General features: G+C 42.9%; 1 protein-coding gene across 2 annotated transcripts in view; it reads right to left on the reverse strand.

The window, feature by feature from the left end:
* ZBTB8A (zinc finger and BTB domain containing 8A) overlaps positions 1 to 21,003 on the reverse strand; it is a 71,264-nt gene extending 50,261 nt beyond the window's left edge. For both annotated transcript variants that reach the window (XM_039234116.1, XM_039234107.1), the window contains exons 1-2: positions 20,657 to 21,003; positions 7,823 to 7,926 (exon numbers count right to left, since the gene is read on the reverse strand). The gene's annotated coding sequence lies outside the window, so the exon portion shown is untranslated. The remainder of the gene's footprint in view (positions 1 to 7,822; positions 7,927 to 20,656) is intronic.
* Between the last annotated feature and the right edge of the window lie 438 nt (positions 21,004 to 21,441).

Consider the following 21,441-nt stretch of genomic DNA (forward strand, 5'->3'; position numbering starts at 1 on the left):
AATAAAGTCAATTAAATTTAAAAAATCACAGAAACCAAAGAATTTGGTAAGACAACTGGTTACAGAATTAATACATAAAAATAAACAGCTAGTGAGCAGATACAATGGAAGGTCCCTCTCACAAAAATAGTTGAAACTAAATGTTTTAATAAGGAGCATGCAGGAAGTTTATGATAAAAATGGTAAAACTCTGCTGAGGATCATAAGAGAACACTTGAGTAAACAGACTACTGTATTAGCTTCCTTGCTAGTCTCTGCTTTTTCCAGAGGGATCTATTCAAACCTGAGTCAGAGCATAGCATTCCTCTACTCAAAACCTCCAAAGGCTTCCTTCTTGTTTGGAAAGGAATCCAAAATCTTTACTCTGATATAAAAGGGTTGCAAGATCGCCTTTCCTCCTCCCCTCCTCCCCACCCCTAGCACTAACCCCACTGGTTTTGATATTTCCCAATGTGCCAGTTGACTTCTGGTGGCCCTTATCTCAGGAAGGCTCCTCACCTAGATCTTCACATAACTTGTGCCCGCAACTTCATGCAAGTCTTTGCTTCAATGTCATGTTATCAGAGATTATCTTAATAAGCCCATGTGCAGTATGGGGAGGAGTTCCATTACAGCTCACCACAGCTCAATGGCTGGTATCCAAGAAACTATCTCCTAGAAGGCATGGTGTAGAAATCAGGGGAAAGGATTCAAAGAGACCATGATAGGGGCGCCTGGGTGGCTTAGTCGGTTAAGCGTCCGACTTTCGCTTAGGTCATGATCTCGCGGTTCGTGGGTTCGAGCCCCGCGTCGGGCTCTGTGCTGACTGCCAGCTCAGAGCCTGGAGCCTGTTTCAGTCTGTGACTCCCTCTCTCTCTGACCTTCCCCTGCTCACGCTCTCTCTCTCTCTCCTAGAAATAAATAAAACATTAAAAAAAAAAAAAAAAAAAAACAAAGAGACCATGATAGCTGTCTTCCAATACTGAAGGGCAGTTATGTGGAAGAAGTAGAATTATTCTTTTAGTCACTCCAATAGACAAGTCCTCTGGACCAATCGCTAGAATGCGCTCCCTTAAAGGATGGAGACTCTGTTTCATTCACCTAGGCATCCCTAGCACAGAGCATAATGTCTGGCATACAGGAGCTCAGTCAGTGTTTACTGAATGAATGAACATTCAGTGTGGTTCTGAAAAGCAAGGTGGATCAATGGGTGGGACTAAAGGGAGCCAGATTTTAGCTCAATATGAAGAACAGCTCTTTGAAAATGAGAACTTCACGGGATTTTTTGAGCTCAGGTGTCCTGATCTAGCACCTTCGCACCTATATGCCAGCAAACTGAGGTTTGGTGAGTACTAAGCCAATATTATCATCCTGCTTGTCTCAATCCATTAGAGGGTTTCAAATTCAAGTTAGGATTTTATTTTTATTTTATTTTTAATGTTTTTTATTTATTTCTAGGGGAGAGAGAGAGAGAGAGAGAGACAGCGTGAGCAGGGGAGGGTCAGAGAGAGAGGGAGTCACAGACTCTGAAACAGGCTCCAGGCTCTGAGCTGGCAGTCAGCACAGAGCCCGACGCGGGGCTCGAACCCACGAACAGCGAGATCATGACCTAAGCGAAAGTCGGACGCTTAACCGACTAAGCCACCCAGGCGCCCCTCAAGTTAGGATTTTAAAGAACACAAAATGGAATTGAAAATATCAGGGCTTATTGCAAGTAGTAAGATTTCTTTCATGAGTTTTTTGTTTCAGATAGAAAGATTAATATGCAGAGTCACAAATATGTGTGTACTGAGTCATGATGTAAAATATATTTCCTCCTGCGGGTTTGGTAAAACAAATAGGGAAGTAGTGGATTAGGCTGTCCAACAACAGAATTTGCCCCCCTGCAAAGCAGTGAGTTCTATATTTCTGCTGTAGTGGAGGCTGAATGTCCCTGATTTAGGATGAATGGACTTGGGAAGAGGTGGGACTGCATAATTTCAGGAATTTGTATTTTTTCTTTATGTTTGTCCACATTTTCCAAAGCGATTATCTATCTTTTTAAAAGTAATTTCAAGTAGTTTTAAATTATATATATATATATATATATATATATATATACACACACACACACCATATATTTGAAAATAGAAATTAGACATTCAAGGGAAATGAGATGTTTTCTTTACACTTACATTTAACAATATTTGTTCTGGAGTCCAGGGCCAAAACAAACAACAGGGAAAACAAATGATTTATATAGTGTTCACATCAGCTCCCCAATTAAAATGAGCATTTTTCTGCCACTGACTTCTAGGAGGAATTTGTCACATGAATCCTTATATGAGGACACTAAATGTCATCATAGAGAATATTTGGACTAATACAATAAGCTTCCTAATTGGTCTCCTTGCCTTTTATCTTTCTCCCTTCAATCCACCCTGAAGTATGCTATCTTTCTGGTTACTGCTGCTTAAAATTCTTTAATAGCTCCTTCTTGCCTGCTGGATAAAGTCCCAATTTCTATGAATGGATTGAATTCTCTTGGGACCCAGCTTCTGTCAATCTCGACATGCTTATCTCCTACCACCTACCTCGCCTCCCATCCTTCAGCTACATGCCAACTCCTGGGCACATGGTACCTTTCATGCTGCCAAGCTTTTGTACATATTGTTCCTGTGCTACAATAAAACCATCCTTCTCAATCTGAGAAGCTCTTATTCCTCCTTCAGAGTCAGCTCAAACAGAGCCTCCCTTGGGGCCTCTCCTGGACTTCTCCAGGCTGACGTTAACTTTGACTTCGTCCATGCTCCCTCCATTGTACCTTATATGTGTTCTTCATGGCAAGGGCTGGATTGCATTTGTCTATCTTAATGTGTTTCCTGCTACACTGTAAGATCCATAAGAGTAGAGATCATGTCTATGTGTATGCCTGGCCTTAGCTTAATGTTTGTTATGTTGGAGGCATTTGATAAACAGCCTCCCCAGTGTCCTTACTGAACTAACAACGATTCTTTATGACTTTCCCTGTGTATTGCCTCCAAAGTCAAGGACATCTTATAATGAATTTAATGAAAACATTTCAATGGAAACTAAGCTAATGTGTTTTAGTACCTTGTTCTTTAGAATTTTACCTTGACACGGGGCTCAAGCTGATCGGCTTTCACCCTTTGTGTCTCCACTGTATACTCTATATAACTTCACAGTGACATTCATAACACTAATTTGTGTATCTGTCTTTCCCTGTAAACTCTCTGAAGCCAGGTAGAGCCATACTCATTTTCTTTTCTTTTTAATTTTTTTTAATGTTTATTTTTGAGAGACAGAGACACAGAGCGTGAATGGGGGAGGGACAGAGAGGGAGACCCAGAATCCAAAACAGGCTCCAGGCTCTATGCTGTCAGCACAGAGCCCGACAGGGGGCTCGAGCCCACAAGCTGTTAAGACCATGACCTGAGTGGAAGTCAGACACAACCTAGGCGCCCCGCATTTTCTTTCTTTATTTTTTTTTTAATCTCTATTTTACAGTACAGCGTTTGGTCTATAATCTGTTTTCAATAAAACCTTGCTGGTGATAAAATATGTCTGTTTCAGTCTAAAACCTAGCATCTGTATAGAACCTTCCAGTAAAGCCAGCAACAGAACAAGGATGCCCACTAATACTATTATTATTTAACACTGTTCTGAAGGCATTAGCCCAGGCACTTAACTTGAGAAAGAAACTAGAGAAAGGACCACTGGCAAGTAGGAGGTAAAATTATCATTATTTGCAGATACTATTACTGTATACCTGGAAAATACAACAGTCTCAACTGCTAAACGATCACAAACAAGTAGAGGGAAAAGAGGTTATAAAATTAACATTAGAAATCACTAACTTTCATATATACAAAAAAACCCCACATTATGTAAGACATATAATGGAATAAAAGACTCCCACTTACAACAGCATCAAAAATATGAAATACCTAGGAATAAATTTAACAAGAAGTGCACAAGGCTCATAATATGAAGAAAACCCAGGGACAGAAGAGAAGACTATGGAAAGCCAAACCTTTTGAATTGGGAGATTCGACATGTTAAGATGTCAGTTCTTCCTAAGGTATTTTATAATAACATGACCATAGTAAAAACACCAGAAGGTTAGTTTAAGATCAATGTAAGTTGATGCTAAAGTTTTATGGAAAAATAAACAAACAGGAATAGCTAGTTAAAATTCTGAAAAAAGAAGAACAAAGGGAAGAAGTTAGCACCAACATCTATTCAATTATATCATACTTCCTCAGTAAAAAAAATCTATGGTGCAAGTGAAAAAGCAATAGACCAGTGGAGTAGATTTGAAATTCCAGAGGCACCTGGCTGGCTCAGTGGGTAGAGTGCAACTCTGGATCTTGGGGCTGTGAGTTCAAGCCCCACATTGGGTGTGGAGATTGTTAAAAAAATAAAATCTTTAAAAACTAAAAAAAAAATCCAAACACACACCCTAGTACAGGTGGGAATTTAATATATGATGAACCTGTGGTAAAAAAAAAAAAAAAAATGAGCAATTTAATAAATGGCACTGGGGCAATTTTAGATTTCCAGAAAAAAAATTAAAGTGGATTTACACTTCCCATCTCACACTAGGATAAATTCCATATGAATGAAACATTTAAGTGTGAAAACAAAGCCATAAAAGTTCTAAGAGAAACTATGGAAGACTGTAAGCAGAGTGGGAAGGGCCTCTGACTCAAAATACAAAAGCTATAAAAGAGTGATAAAAACATTTTTTAAAAGTTTTATTTATTTATTTTGAGAGAGACAGAGATAGTGTGAGCAAGGGAGAGGGAGAGAGAGAGAGGGAGGGAGGGAGGGAGGGAGGGAGGGAGGGAGAGAGAGAGAGAGAGAGAGAGAGAGAGAGAATCTCAAGCAGGCTCCATGCTGTCAGCACAAAGCCCAATACAGGGCTTGAACCTATGAAACCATGAGATTATGACCTGAAAAACTGAGTCAAAAGCTTAGCCAATTGCTCCCCCCAGGCGCCCCCCAATTTTTTTTAAGTAAAAGACTGATACATTTGATTACATATAGATGAAACATGCAAAGCAAAATAATAAGAAGAATGCCACAAGCAAAGGCATAGGTATATGACCACATGGAAAAAGAGTCTATCAGAGAAAAAGGTCATTTCAATACACACCAAGCTCCTAAGAAATTGGTGAGTAAAAGAACAACAACCCTGAGACAAAATGAGACAAAGGACAGTCCTCGGGAAAAGAAATATGAACGTCCCTTATCATATGAAAGGTATATTTAACCTGGGTCATAAAAATATAAATGCACATTAAAACCACACTGATGTATCATTCTTTCCCCCTCTCAAGGCAGCCAAAAAATCCAAGAATGTGGTAATATCGATAAGAATGTGGGAAAACAGGCACCCTCAGTCATTACTGGTGGGAATATAAATTAGTATGGCCCTATGGAGGTCAGTTGGGCAATAGCTCTCAAAATTACAAATGCATGTCTTTTCTGACCAAGCAATTTCACTTCTGGGAATTTATGCTACAAGTCCACTGGTACATAATCAGAATGACACATGTATATGGTTATTCACCGAAGAACTAACTGAGACAGTGAAGGGTCAGAAAAATATCCACAAATAGAGGATAGCTATATGGAAAGATGGCTATGACACATAGTTACATTTTTTAAAAAGTAGGGACAAGAGTGTATAAATATATACACACATGGGAAAAAAAGAAGCAGAGACTCTGAACAGATTAACAAGGAACATAGAGCAGTGGCTGCCAGCTGGAGGGGAGACGGGATCTGGGAGGCAGGAAACAAGAATGGGAAGGAGATCTGCTATGGTAAACTTCTACATATTTTGAAGTTTGAGTAATAAAAATATACTCAAATATAAAACTTTTTAAAAAATATTTTTATTTATTTCTAGGAGAGAGAGAGAGAGACAGCGTGAGCAGGGGAGGGTCAGAGAGAGAGGGAGACACAGACTCTGAAAAAGGCTCCAGGCACAGAGCTGGCAGTCAGCACAGAGCCCGACGCGGGGCTCGAACCCACGAACCGCGAGATCATGACCTAAGCGAAAGTCGGACGCTTAACCAACTAAGCCACCCAGGCGCTCCATATAAAACTTTTTAAAGTCTGTCCAACAAATGGGTGAAATATTCACCGTGAGTCTTACATTTAGCCAGATCTAGGCTGTAATTCAAGATTAAGGTATTTTGGAAATTCTCAGAGTAATGTCTGTACTGAAGTTAAGATTCATGTGCTGCATGAACAAGCCTGGGAAGTCAAGGGGTTGTATTTCTTGGGGAAGAAAGAGAGAGAAAAGGAACCCAGCCATTTCCAGGTAAAAGGACAGCTACTTTATTGGCAACTGTTGCTCTGCTTAATGGCCTGACCACCGTGATGCTGGTAGGAATGGGAAGGAAGGAAAAGATGCAAAATGCTTCAATGGGAAATAAATCCATGGGTCTTGATGGCTGACTGAAAAATCCTACTACTTATGTTCAGAGAGCCTCACTGCAGCCACCCAGATATTTTGTAACTTCTTCAATCTGCCAGATTGTACCACAATTTGAGGGTACCACAATTTGTCATTGGCTTTGGAAGGCTAGAGAACTCTAAAGAGAACATGGGGATTTGTAAAGCCTGGGCATTTGGTAGTATCACTAACAGAAATGAGGAAGTCAGGAAGAAGAACTTATTTAGGGGGAGGGGAATGGCTTTGGTTTTAAATTCACAGTGTTTGAGGTGAATGGGAAATCAGGTGGCAATGGCCTGATTGGAAATGCTGATCTGAAGTATAGGGGGTGGTAAGTCAGACGTGAAGACAGAGAAGTAGAAGATGTCAGTAAATAGAGATGGAGGGGCTCACGGGAAACATGGGATGAGATGAGAGCCTGGAGGGGTGCCCTCGTCTGTGGAGCAAGATGGGGAAGAGAAGCCAGTGTCACAGAAATTACCGGGAGAATCAGGACAGCATTGTGACCGTGAGCCGAGGTGTGGAGTGTCAAGAAGCAGTGAAGGGGTCAGCCCAATGAGAAGTAAAAAGGGCTACAGACAATAACAGCAGGAGCACAATATATTGTCTTCTTCAATCCTCATACACAACAACCCACCAGGTAGGTGGCATTATTCTCCCCACTGGACAGAAAGGGGTATTAACCTAGACAGTGACTCCAAGCCTGCGGGATGTAATTTCTGAGCTATACTCCCGCACAGCTGTCGGGGGGAGAGCTGAAGGACCTGACGCCGGCTCTGCCACTCAATCAGCTCTATGTCCGTGGACTTTACCTTCACCTTTCTAGGCTTCATTTCCTTCTCTGCAAACTGAGGGGATGGGTCTACATAATCTCCAGCTCTAATATAATATGAATCTTTGATTAAGGCAGAATGGAAGAGATACATACACAAGAGAGGCAATGAATTAAAAATTTAGCAATAAGTGAACAGGGAGACCTGGCCAAGAAAATCAGAATGCTGAATGTTTTTTTTTTTTATTTTAAAAATGTTTTATTTATTTCTGAGAGAGAGAGAGAGAGACAGCATGAGCAGGAGAGGGTTACAGAGAGAGGGAGACACAGAATCTGAAACAGGCTCCAGGCTCTGAGCTGGCTGTCAGCACAGAGCCCGATGCGGGGCTTGAACCCACGAACCACGAGATCATGACCTGAGCCGAAGTCGGACGCTTAACCGACTGAGCCACCCAGGTGCCCCTGAATGCTGAATGTTTTATACAGTGGCTTTTCAAGCAATAAATCCATACTCTGACATATAAAATCTGTAATTGCATAATTCTACCTTCTATCAGTTTATTAAAGTTAGGTACAATATCAAGAATTAAAATTGTTCATACCTGCAAATTTATGAACGCTGCTCTTGAAACCCTGCTAAGTCAATTGAGTGGAGTAAAAAAGGGAAGATTCCAAGTCAAACACACTCTGTATATGAAGGTTTGTCCTGTAGAGAGAGCAAATAGCTATTTACAATGTACTTTTACATTAAAGACACAGAAACATCTGCTAAGGTACTTCACAGATACTGATTTAAATAAATTACATGGTAGCCCTCATCAGGGATCACTTTGGAGCAGGCAAAAATAGATAATCGGCAGAGATGATTGATTAATGGAAATATATAAATCTGGATCTTTAACTGAAACTTTAATATTCAAATCTGCAAGAAGAGTTCTGACATTAAAATGTATTATGGCAAATTGAAAGCAGACACACTTTTTAACTTTCACAATAAAATAAACTTCTTTAGACAACAGCTGTTCGAAGACAGGCCAGCAGATGAGATACTAAAACAGCAACACATGTCCTATTTACCCTTTTCCTCCAAGTGGCACTAATATGATTTGCAAGAAAACCAAACAGAAGAGCTTTAAAGATTCAACTTGAAAAACGCAACATTTCTGAAAAACGGTATGGTTGCGGGAAGTGGGGGAAAAAAAAATCCTACCACATATGTTCACAAAGCCCTAACTGTAGTCACCCAGAGCTTTTATAACTTGCTCAATTTGCCAGATTATACCAGAGTGTACCACAATGTTTTTTCCTGCCCCTCAAGGTCCCGAGTGTACCGCGATTTGTAATATCAGTTGTAACAATGTTGTAAATGTTTCAGTTTTCATTATATTCCAAACCTTTTTAATTACCAAAAAACTTTTTCTTTAATCTGTTTGACTATGTTTTTCACTGGCCATGAAGTTTTGTTAATCAAAGAGAGGGTCAGGCTTGGTGTCCATAGGCAGTGGAAAATGAACGTGATGCTTTCTAGACCAATCGGTTAAGCTAAGAATTCTTGCCAAAAAATTTTTGACTAAAGTAATGGAATCACTTTTTAAGGTAATATGTCTCTTTTTTCTTATTATAAAAGTATTATGTAATTACAGAAAATTTAGAAAATACAGGAAAGTAGAAGGAAACAAAGTGAAATAATTTTTAAATGAGTAACCTGAAAACACCACCAGAGAAAAGAGAACTGTTCAAATATATTTAAATTAGCAAAATGATTGCATCAACTACCCACTCACGAGGAGGTCTGAATTCTGGCAACTTAAACCATTCAAAACATTGCTGCCTTGAGGCTTACAAAAATCTTTGAGGAAAATTGTAGTTGGGGGAACAAAATTATTAATTTTTGAAAACAACTCCTTCCTACACTAAAAGCTCATCTATCATCCAGCCCCAGTGAGCTAGGAGGACACTCAGCAAAGGGACTTCCTGTGATAGCATTACTATTTCAACAAAGATACTTAACAGCACACTAACTAGTACTGGTCTGTACAGTGGCAAGCAAAAGTTTATTCTATAGCTTAAAAAAAATTTTTTTAATATTTTTTTTTTTTTCGAGAGAGAGAGCATGTGAACAGGGGACGGACAGAGAGAGAGGGAGCCACAGAATTTGAAGCAGGCTCCAGGCTCTGAGCTGTCACCACAGAGCCTGATGCAGGGCTCGAACCTCCAAAACAGGAGATTATGACCTGAGCTGAAGTCAGACACTAACCGACTGAGCCACCCAAGAGCCCCAATTCTATGGCTTTTAAAGAGCACTAATTTCTTTTTCTTTTTAAACAAAAATTTTTAATGTTTTACTTATTTTTGAGAGAGAGAGAAAAACAGCACAAGTGGGGGAAGGGCAGAGAGAGAGGGAGACACAGAATCAGAAGCAGTCTCCAGGCTCTGAGCTGTCAGCACAGAGCCCGACTTGGGGCTCGAACCCACGCACCGCGAGATCATGACCTGAGCTGAAGTTGGACACTTAACCGACTGAGCCACCCAGGCACCCCAAAGAGCACTGAAGCACTGATTCTGAATATAGTCTCTGCCCTAAATGGTTTTTACATACAGATAAAATATCGTTTTTAGGGATAACCACTACGTTCTACCCTAACAGATATTTTTAATATATTTTTTAATTTTATATAAATATTTTATATATATATACATATATATATATATTTTAAGTAGGTTCTATCTATGCCCAACATGGGAGCTTGAACTCATGACCCTGAGATCAAGAGTCGCATGCCCTACCGACTGAGCCACCTAGGTGCCCCTACCCTAGCAGATCTTAGTTAGTGTATTAATCTTCAGCATCCTTTATTACTTCCTTTTGGAAAATGAAAAAGTACATTTCCCAGACTCCTTTGCAGTTGTTTCCCCATGTGAAATGGGGTCCATCCATCGGACTTTCTTCCGTGAGACTTGGAAGGCAGAAGTGAGGCGGGGACCATCCTTCTGCTGCTTAGGCATTGCTGCTGGCAAGCACATTGATGGAAACCCCGGATTTTCCTGCAGCAGCCTTCCAGTCTCCAGAGCTTCACTCATGGCCGTTCAGAGATCAGTTTGCCGGAGACAACCGTCACCAGTTGGTGGGGGCTGAGGGGCAGTGTGGGGATGGCAATCTCTTGACCCTTGAACTGCAGTTAGCAATGCCATCTGGAACTCAGCAGTGCCAGTGGTGGCCTCCTGACGCCTTCCCCTCGAGGACCTGCTAGGCAGTCTGGTTCTGGCAATGATTTCTGCAGGCCCAGCCTGGAGCCCATTCCTCCCGGCCTTTCCAGGGATTTTGTAAGCACTCAATTCCCTTTAGAAAACAAATTAAAACACGAGTGTGGTGTCTTTTCCCTGCAACTGGGCCCAGATGGCATATTAGGTCACCACTTGCCTTAAAATTTAAGCAGAAGGGTGAGTAGTCTGTCTGTGAGCAGTGGTACTGGGTAGTGTGGTCAGGGGCACAGGCTCTGGAATCAGACTATCCAGGTCCAATTCTGGCTCTGCCACACAAAGCTAGACAACACAGGAAGTCAGTTTCTCATTCTATGAAATGGACTAATAATAATAATACCTTTTAAAGTTACAGGACAGAGTAAATGAGAAGATCATCTAAGCAATGTGCTTACAACAGTGACCGGATTATAACAAGCCCTTGACAGATGTTAGTAACTATGATTATAGTAATAACAATAATAAAATCACTATTATTAATTATGCAGACCACTTTAAAACATTTTTTAACTGAGTAGGAAATGTAAACGTAAACGTTAAAAAGAATTTTTTTTTTTTAATGTTTATTTTTGATAGAGAGAGAGTGCCAGCAGGGGAGGGTTAGAGAGAGAGGAAGACACAGAAACGGAAGCAGGCTCCAGGCTCTGAGCTGTCAGCAAAGAGCCTGACGCAGGCTCAAACCCATAGACTGTGAGCTCATGACCTGAGCTGAAGTCGACGTTCCACCACCAACTGAGCCACCCAGGTGCCCCTGAAAATGTAAACATTTTATAATTTTCCTACCATACATTTTCTTGTGGCCTGTAAAATGCTAACTTGTACAAAGGTGCACACAGAAAAAAATGTGACTGGGTCCATCATATTTGTGTACCCAGAGTGATCTTTCCAAAACCCCAGTGTATGTGAAGATAGCAAACTCCATTCTCACCGAGTAACTAGTTAAAGCTACATTGTAGACCTTGCCCTAAGGAAGAGCTATTTTTTAAAAACAATTGTTGGGGCCCCCGGGTGGCTCAGTCAGTTAAGCACCAGACTTCAGCTCAGGTCATGATCTCACGGTTGTGGGTTTGAGCCTCATGTCAGGCTCTGTGCTGACAGCTCAGAGCCTGGAGCTTGCTTTAGATTCTGTCTTCCTCTCTCTCTCTGCCCCTTCTTGGCTCATGCTCTGCCTCTCTCTCTCTCTCTCTCTCTATCAAAAATAAATAAACCTTAAAAATTGTTTTAAATAAATAATTTATAAACAATTGTTGCCATTTTCCCATTTCAAATGTTACCTTATTAATTATGCTCTAGGAACCTAGGTGTTTGCTATTCAGATTTTTTTCAGCTTCAGGAACATGCAATTGACAAAACTAAGATATTTAAAGGGTACGCCGTGGTGATTTGATATACATATTCGCTGTGGAAGGATTCTCTCCATCTAGTTGATTAACAAATCTGTCACTTCACATATTTGTCATTGGTTTTGAGGGGGACTTGGGGTTTGTTTTTGTTTTTTGGTAAGAACATTTAAGTTCTACTCCCTCAGCAAATTTCAATTAGACAATACAGAGTTATCAACTATAGCTACCATGTTTATACATTAGATCCTCAGACCTTATTCACCTTATAGCTGAAAGCCCATGCCCTCTTACCAACCTCTCCCTATCTCCTCCACCCTCCAGCCCATCACAACCACTTTTCTCGTTTGTAGGAGTTTCACTTTTTTTTTTTTTTTTTGAGATTCCACACATAAGTGATAACATGTAGTATTAGTCTTTCTCTATCTGGTTTATTTTACTTAGCATTATGCCCTCTGGGTCCATCCATGTTGTTGCAAATGACAGTATTTCTTTCATTTTAATGGCTGAATATTACTCCATTTTATGTATCTGTATCTATATCTACATGTATATCTCACATCTTCATACCCATCCATCTGTTAACACTTAGCTTGTTTTGTTATTTAGATTTTTAAACTGTTATCACAGAGATTTCAGGAGAATAGGATTTGTACTCTCCATAAGATTTACAATCTGAAAGTTAAAATTTTAGTGTTCAGGCTTAGAATACTATTTTTTTAAAATAGTTTATTGTCAAGTTGGTTTTCATACACCACCCAGTGCTCATCCCCATAAGTGCCCTCCTCCATGCCCATCACCCCCCCACACACACACCCATCAGTCCTCAGTTTGTTCTCAGTATACAAGAGTCTCTCATGGTTTGCCTCCCTCCCTCTCCCCCACTGTTTCCCCCATTCTTCTCCCCAACGATCCTCCGATCCTCCGTTAAGTTCCTCCTAATCCTCCTATACATGCAAACATATGGTAGTTGTCCTTCTCTGCCTGACTTATTTCGCTCAGCATAACACCCTCAGGTTCCATTCATGTTGCTACACATGGCCAGATTTCATTCTTTCTCATTGCCGTGTAGTATAGAATACTATTTTAATGTCCATATGAAGAAGGTCTTAAAAAATTTAAAAAAAAAAAGGCCTTAGATTAAATTATAGCCTTGGCTGGTTTGCTAGTATCTTCATTTTTATTTTTCTTTTCTTTTTTTTTTTTTTAGAGAAAGAGAGAGCCAGAGCGATTGGCGGGGGGGGGAGGGGAAGGACAGAGGGAGAGAGATAGATAATCTTAAGCAGGCTCCATGCTAATTGTGAAGCCCCACACAGGGCTTGATGCAGGGCTTGATGCAGGGCTCAATCCCACAACCCCAGGATCATGACCTGAGCCGAAATCAAGAGTCGGATGCTCAGCTGACTGAACCACTCACGCATCCCCCTTCCCTGTTTGTTTGTTTGTCTGGGTTTGCTGGTATCTTCTGTTGATGTAAACTACATTGTAGATCTTGAAATAAAGCTTCTCCCAAATATTCTGGAACCATAAAAACCTTATGTTGCACCTTGTCCAACAGAACCAGTGAGACAGAGGGAACTGACACGGACACAAGGTGTTTGTTGGACCCTAGATGGTTCAGATGCTGCTGAGGGCCAAGGACTCAACAGTAGTGGAGACTTTCTGAAGGGTTAGAAAAACAATGGAAAGAGAGCAACTTCAACCTTTGATTGAATACTTTCACCCTGTTCTGAACTCCATACAGTTCTATACGCTTTCTTTTCCAATGTTCTTTTTTTTTTCTTAATGTTTATTCATCTTTTACGAGACAGCGAGATAGAGCATGAGCCGGGGAGGGGCAGAGAGAGAGAGGGAGACATAGAATCCAAAGCAGGCTCTAGGCTCTGAGCTGTCAGCACAGAGCCCGACGCGGGGCTCGAACCCATGAATTGCAAGATCATGACCTGGGCCGAAGTCAGATGCTTAAGTGACTGAGCCACGCAGGCGCCCCTTTTCCAATTTTCTTAAAGCAAAACTCTTTTATTCTATTTTTATGAGAAGGAAAGATATTCAAACTGAAAGGGTAAATGTATTTATTTGATACATATTTATTGAGCACCAAATCTGTGTCAGGCTCTCTCTGGCTCTGGGAATACAAAGATGATGAGATGTCAAAGGTCGGTGCTCTGGAACACCACACTATCTACATGGAGACAGAGAGTCAAGGAAAGAGAGAGACAGAAAGAAAGAAAGAAACTTTCAAACAAAGTTACAATACAATGAAAAAAATACAATAAAACCTTGGATTGCGAGTGACTTGTTCTGCAAGACGAACAAACATTCCTAATAAACATTAACTTGATAAACGAGTGCTGTCTTGCAATACAAGCAGTATACGACGCTGAACATCACATGATCACAACTGAGCCAATAGGTCTGAGCTTTCTCTCTCACTGTGGGATTGTCGGTAATCATCTCCCATGTTCAGATGATTGGTCTCAGGCCGCAGTGTTTGACAGAAATCAGTGATTTTTCAGAACGCTGGGAGGTGACCACAAGTGGCACTGGTGTATTTTTTGTCACTTCACAGCACCTATGGACAATCCTTTGCTTTTCCATCCAAGAGTCAGCTTAGGAATGCTTTGCTTCATTCTAGGTCAGGCTGCCTGCAGATAGAGACCCTTTCCTCTGCTGCCTTACTGCCAGTTACATTAAATACAGTAGATGACAAGAGTTTATTAATACTGTACAGTAGTCAACATCTGTGTAAGCTATACAACGGCCCCCATGCAGAAAAAGGTTGAAAAGAAAGGATGTAAGAAGAAGATGAGTACGGTAGAAGTTAAGAAGGAAATCATTGAGAAGTAGAAACGAGGTATGCGGTAGCCAAAACTGCAAGATTTTATAAGAAGTCTCTGTCTGCATCCTGTCTGCAGAGGAGGAGGAGAAAAAGGCAGCGGGATCCCTCACTTCAAATCAGATTAGGGAGATGTGTAAAATGTGGGAAACAGTGCAAAATTTTGTAGAAAAGCACCACCTGAATAAGGCAGTAGCAGTGTCAGCGATGAATCCGTTTAATGACAATGCAATGTCACATTTCCGCGAAATCATCAAAAGGAGGCAAAAGCAAGTGTCACTGGCTAGGTTCCTTGTTAAAGTTGCACAAAAAGAAAAAGATTCCATTGAGTCAATAGGTAGCAGTGATTCCGTTAGTGATAGTGAAAGCCGTCCTTCACAATAACCCTCCTCTCTCTTGTCTCCCTCACACCAGCCACAAAGGTTTTCGGAGGTAAGTGCAGGTTAATTTGTTTATTTCTCTTTATATTTTGTATTTTCTTTATTATTTGGAGGGTGAGTAAAAGTTCATTCATGAAAAAGAGGACCCAAAGGGCATTCCAGATACAGCCCAAGGGCAAAGGCACTTTACAGGTACTCAACAGCATGCCCTCTTCAGGGATGATAAAAAAGTTGCTGTGGCTAGAGACTTAAGGCCTGTGGAGGGATAGTGGATAAAAAAAAGAAAAGTATGTAAGCACCAGATCCTAAGGCCCCTCTACTTTTGCAGGTTCGGGGCACTTTTGAAGGACTGGAAGACTGACATGATTATAGGTCTACCAGTGACTGCATGACTTAGGCTACTTTACACGTCAGTTTCTTCTCTGTAAAATGAGGAAATTGACTGTTAAGAGGCTCTAAGGAAGTCTGTTAAGAGGATTAAATAAGATAATAGCTAAGATAAATAAGATTAATAGCAATAAGAAATAAATTAAGACAAATAGCAATAAGCACATAAAGATATGTTTAACATCATTGGCCATTAGGGAAATGCAAATCAAAATCACAGTGAGATACCACTTCACATCCACTAGGATCGCTACAATAAACACGGACACACGCATCCACACACACACACAAATAACAAGTGTTAGGCAGGACGTGGAGAAATCAGAACCTTCAGACGCTAATGGTGGGAATGTGAAATGATGCGGCCATTTTGGTAAGCAGTCTGACAGTCCCTCAAATGATGAAACAAACACAGGGTTACCATGGGACCCTGCAATCCCACGCTTAGGTATGTATCCAAGAGAAATGAAAACATATGTCCCCACAGAAAACTGTATACAAATGTTTATAGCAGCATTATTCAGAATAGCTACAAGGTGGAAACAACCCAAATGTCCATCAAGGGGAAAATGGAATATGCATGCAATGGAAAGTTATTCAGCCTTAACAAGGTACAGAGTACTGGTACATGATTACAACAGTGATGAACCGTGAAAACATGGGGCACCTGGGTGGCTCACTCGGGTAAGCATCTGACTTCAGCTCAGGTCATGATCTCATGGTCTGTGAGTTTGAGTCCCACATAGGGCTTTGTGTGGACAGCTTAGAGCCTGGAGCCTGCTTTGAATTCTGGTCTCCCTCTCTCTCTCTCTCTGCCCCTCCCCTGCCCATACTCTGGCTCTCTCTATCAAAAATAAACAAACATTAAAAAATAAATAAATAAGGGGCACCCGGGTGGCTCATTCTGTTGAGCATCCCACTCAGGTCATGATCTTGCGGTTCGTGCCGTGGAGCCAAGCGTTGGGGTTCTGTGCTGCATCAGGCTCTGTGCTGACAGCTCAGAGCCTGGAGCCTGCTTCAGACCTGTGTCTTCCTCTCTCTGCCCCTCTCTCACTCACACTCTCTCTCTCATTCTCTCTCTCTCAAAAATAAATAAATATTTAAAAATTTTAATAAAAGATACGTCCAGAATGGGCAGATGATAGAGACAACCTGTTGTCACAGATCTAGGGAGATGCAGCTATGGGGAGTGACTACTAATGGTATTGAGGTTTCTTTATACTATGGTGAAAATGTTCTGGAATTTGAGGGTGGTAATGGTTGTGCAACTCTATGAATACACTACAAACCACTGAATTACACACAATTTAAACAGGTGAATTTTATGACCTATAAGTTATACCTCAATAAAAACAGCTTATTATTTTTTTTTTGAGACAGAGAGCGTGCACAAGCAGGGGGGAGGGGCAGAGAAAGAGAGGAAGACAGAGAGAGAGAGAGAGAGAGACTCAAGCAGGCTCTGCGCTGGGGACTCAACATGGGGGCTCAATCCCACGACCCTAGGATCATGACCTGACCCAAAATCAAAAGTCCGACACTCAACTGCCTGAGATGCCCAGGTGCCACAAAATAGCTAAATTTGAATGTTTACTTGGCACTGTGCTAAACACTGTACACTTATCTTACTGTGGTCCTCACAACAGCCTCAAGCTGCGATCCACATTATATAAAGAAACCAAGGTGTGCAGAAAATTTTTAAAAACTTCCAAGACTGCACAGGAGCAAGTGAATGAACAGAGACTGGAATTCTGGCTGACTGACCCCAAACCAACACCCGAGTCTTGCACTCTTCTCTCCATAGCATATGCATAAGACGGGGCATGCAGCAAAGGCTCAATAAATATCATGTATTATTGTTACCAGGATTCTGTTTGCGTGGCCAGAAGAAAACCTGAGCAGCATGGAAGACAAAATGTGGGAGAGGCAGGCCCAGGGAGACCAATTTAAAGCTCAATGAAATGGTCAAAGCAAGACATGGACTGAACTAAGACAGGCAGTAGAGACACAGGAAGGAGCAAAACCAGCAACTTTTACAGGAAAATAGGAATTGTCCCATAAACTGGATTCAGGTACAACTTGGTAATATTTACACCCACAGGACATTAACATAACCTGCACTCATAATTGTACTCACATCGTTTAGAAGGGTTTAAGTTATTTTCAAAATATGGAAATGGGTAATACGTTTCAAATGTTCTTCTCTCGGTAGATTGACCTTCTAAGTTGAAACAGCAAATTATATGAACTCATGCGGTACATCCCAAATTCAACTGGAAATCTGTTAGACATCTATAAAATAGAAAGTTAAATATCTATAAAATCCTAAGAATATTAAAGAAATCTAGAGTCCCATTCAGTTGAAAGATCTTTAAACAGGTGAATGGAAAAGTCAATTCCATGCTTTAGGAACCAAAGTTCAAGTGTCCTTGGAATAGAAGGAAAAAACACGTATTTCATGATTGAAGATTTAGGTAAAGAGTACAGTGAATTAAGACTGTAGGCTAGAAGACCATCTCTTTTAAGATATATAATCATTAATCTAGAATTTAATGTGTCCCATCAGGGTCACCAAAATAAATCTCATAAGCCTCCTTAGCAAATATCCAAGTCATAAAGAATTTGAGCTAAGTAGCACGGTGACTGTATTCTTTGGTGAATGAACATCTTTTAACCCTGGTAAGATTTCGAAATAAGTATTAAAATGTGTAAGAGAATCAAAACCATAGCTGGGAAAGTCTCAGTGAGAAGTTGGCATTTAAGTAAGGTCCAAAGGAGGTGAGACAGTCATGTGGTATCTAGGGGAAGAGGGTTCCAAACCGGGAGATGAAGGGCAAAGGCTCTGAGGAGGCGCAAGCGAGGAAGACTGGAGGAACATTAACAAGGGACGGAGAGAGCAATGAGAAATGGAGTCAGAAAGGAAGAGCAGATGGTGCGGCAGGGAAGACATCATGGGTCCGACTTTTACAAGGCCTTGGCTTTTAATAGGAGTAGAATGGGGAACCACTGAATATGGGGAGGCACTGACCAATTTTGGGCAAAGAAGTGACAAACATTACCCTTAAGGGGATCAAAAAGCTTACATCAAACCCTTTAAATATTATAAACAGAGTTATGTCACTGAAAGGATTAAGCCTATTAAGCAGAAACCCAGTTTTATTATAGAAAATAAGACTGAAATTATAAAGGATGAATCAAGTATCATGGGATCAGAAATCTACATGACCTGGAAGGAGCCCAGAGATTCAGGATGCCTTCTGTCGATATCTTATAGTCTAACCCAACCATGCCTATTTGGCCAAGGGCTGGAGGTTAGTCTCACTTTCCATTTACCACTGGTGTGGCCAGGGAGATTCCCAGGAATAAAGATACCATATCTGATCACGGGCTATCTTGCTTCAGGGATTCCACAAACCCACCCACACTAGAGAGGATCAGCCTAGAGAGGAAGTTTGAGCCTTGGTTCTTCTGCTTAGGATTTTGGAGGGGGTTTTTTTGTTTTTCTTTTTTTAAAAAATTTTTTTTTAATGTTTTATTTATTTCTAGGAGAGACAGAGAGACAGCGTGCGCAGGGGAGGGTCAGAGAGAGAGGGAGTCACAGACTGAAACAGGCTCCAGGCTCCGAGCTGGCAGTCAGCACAGAGCCCGACGCGGGGCTCGAACCCACGAACTGCGAGATCATGACCTAAGCGAAAGTCGGACGCTCAACCGACTAAGCCACCCAGGCGCCCCTGTTTTTCTTTTTCTGATAAAGATCAATGAAGGTTTTCCGAGCAGGAAAGCAAAGTGACCAACTTGCTTTCCAGAAGACTCTGGAGGTGCCTTTAGGAGGGAACGAAGAACAAGAACAGGAGACAAGGGCGTTGGGAGGCTGCCATCGCTCACCTTCTGGTTTAACGCTTACGTTCTGCACATAATGCACTTCCTCATCTAGAAAGTGTAATAACCATCGACCTGACGGGGTGGCTGTTCTATGTGAAATTAAGTGAAATAATTCATATAGGTGAAGGCACTCCATTTACTAAATAAAGTTCCACAAATAGAAACGTTTACGGAGAACAGAATACTGACATGTGTAGTTAGAAACCCACTAGGTGGGAATCTACTGCTTCCAAAGACGTCTTAAACGAAAACACAAAATGTTATATATCAATTGTGTCTTTTCTTTTTCTTTTTCTTTTTTTTTTTTTAAGAGAGAACGAAAACCTAACACTTCTTGGAAAGATGTTGAATCTGCCTAGGAGCACAACCCAGGCTAAAGAAGCACATTTGAAGGGGAAGGGGCCAAACCGCTAACTTACAAAAGAGACAGTCTACACGGAGAGAAGGTGCGTTTGTGCGGTTCCGTCATTAGCCAATAATTATGGCTCAATATGTGTTAGGTGTAGCAAGTCGGCCTTCGGTTCTGACCCCGGATCTGTTGCATCACGACATAAAAGCAAAGGATGGAGGCTAGAGGAGAAACTCGGACTACTGCCCAGGGAGCCACCTTCCCGAGGAAGCGCCCGGGGCGCGGGGGAGCAGCTCCGGGACCCCGGCCCGCCCGCCCCCCGCCGCCCCATTGGGCGGGCCGCCCGTCACTCGCCGCGCAGCCCGAGCCCGGCCGGCCGCCGACCCTCCGGGAGTCCGCGGCGCCCGACGGCTCCGCACACGCCGGGCGCCGTCCCCGCGCCGCCTTCCCGCCGCCGCCGCCGCCGCCGCCAGGAGGCTCCGCGCGCCTTCCCGCCTTTCCCCGCGCCGCGGTCGGGCCGGGCCCGGGCTGGCGGGCGGCGCGGCGGGCGCGGGCGGCGACGGCGCGGCCATTGTCCCGCAGCCCCTCCCGGGCGCGCAGGAGGGGGGCTGGCCGGGCGGGGCGGCCGGGCGGCCGCGGAGAAGGGCGGCCTCGGGGCTCCGGAGCCGGTGCGCCCCGGCGCCGCCCGCCTCTCCCCGCGGGCCGCCGCCCCGAGGCCGGGGAGGGGAGGAGGGGGCCCCCGCCGCCAGCCGCCCGCGCCGCCTTTGTGACCGTCCCCGGCCCCTCGGAACCGGCGCGCCGCCGCCGCTGCGCCCGGGGCTGCAAATGGCGCCCGCCCGCCTCTGCGCCTCCCGCCGCTCCCCCGGCCCGGGGACGTCTCGGGGCGCCGCGCCCGGGCCCGCATCCCGCCGCCGCCGCCCTCCGCCCGCAGCGAGGCTCGCGGCCCGTCCCGGCAGCCCCGACGCCCCGCCCGCCCTCTGCCCGCGCCGCGCGCAGCCACTTACCGCGGGCCGCGGCGCACCGGCGGGTCGCGCGCGCGGGCTCGGGGAGGATTCCCGGTCCTCGGCAGGGGAAATACCCACTTGCGAAGCCGCTGCTTTGCGCCCTAAAACAAGTAGCCCCAACGTGAGAGAAACAAAAGGTATTTGCTGACGTGGGCGTTGGACAGAAACGCCCGAGGGCTGGGGACACAATTAAAGGGGCAACGCACAGATTTCAGGCACCAACCAGCAGCTTCGCCCACTCCCCCTGCCCTTGCCTACACCCCGCTGCACCCTCCAGAGGCTCTGGGGTGCCCGGGTTCCCTGGCAGTTGACTACAGAATCATTATTTAGTCAAGAGCTGAAATTTAAAATTGTACTTTACGTTGGGAAAGGCGCCTCCGGAGGGCAGAAGGGCTGGATTTCTAGGATCTGGGGAATTTGGTTTAGGAAAGAGGGAGGGACTTAGGCGTGCCCACAATTACTGTATAAGTACATGTGACAGTATTGTACTTAAGTTTAGCAACGTCAAATGTAAGCGATTTCCACAGAATTTTTCCCTTTATTGAAGCACTTGTTTTGGTCGGGGATAACCTTTTTCTAAACGTCTACAGGTCACAAGCGTTTTATTTGAAGAGGAAAGCCCAGAGAGTCTGAGATAAGGGAAAATAATTCTTGCTTAAGTTCAGAGAAAATATGAAACTAGTAAAAATAGCAGGTTTTGTGTTTTTGAATGCAAAGATTCATTGTACATCAGGACTTTCTGAGGACATATTATTTATGACTTTAGGTACAAACAGGTTAAATAT

Source organism: Hyaena hyaena, unplaced genomic scaffold, assembly GCF_003009895.1.
Source record: "Hyaena hyaena isolate Hyena2069 unplaced genomic scaffold, ASM300989v1 scaffold_3, whole genome shotgun sequence".
Lineage (NCBI taxonomy): Eukaryota > Metazoa > Chordata > Mammalia > Carnivora > Hyaenidae > Hyaena > Hyaena hyaena.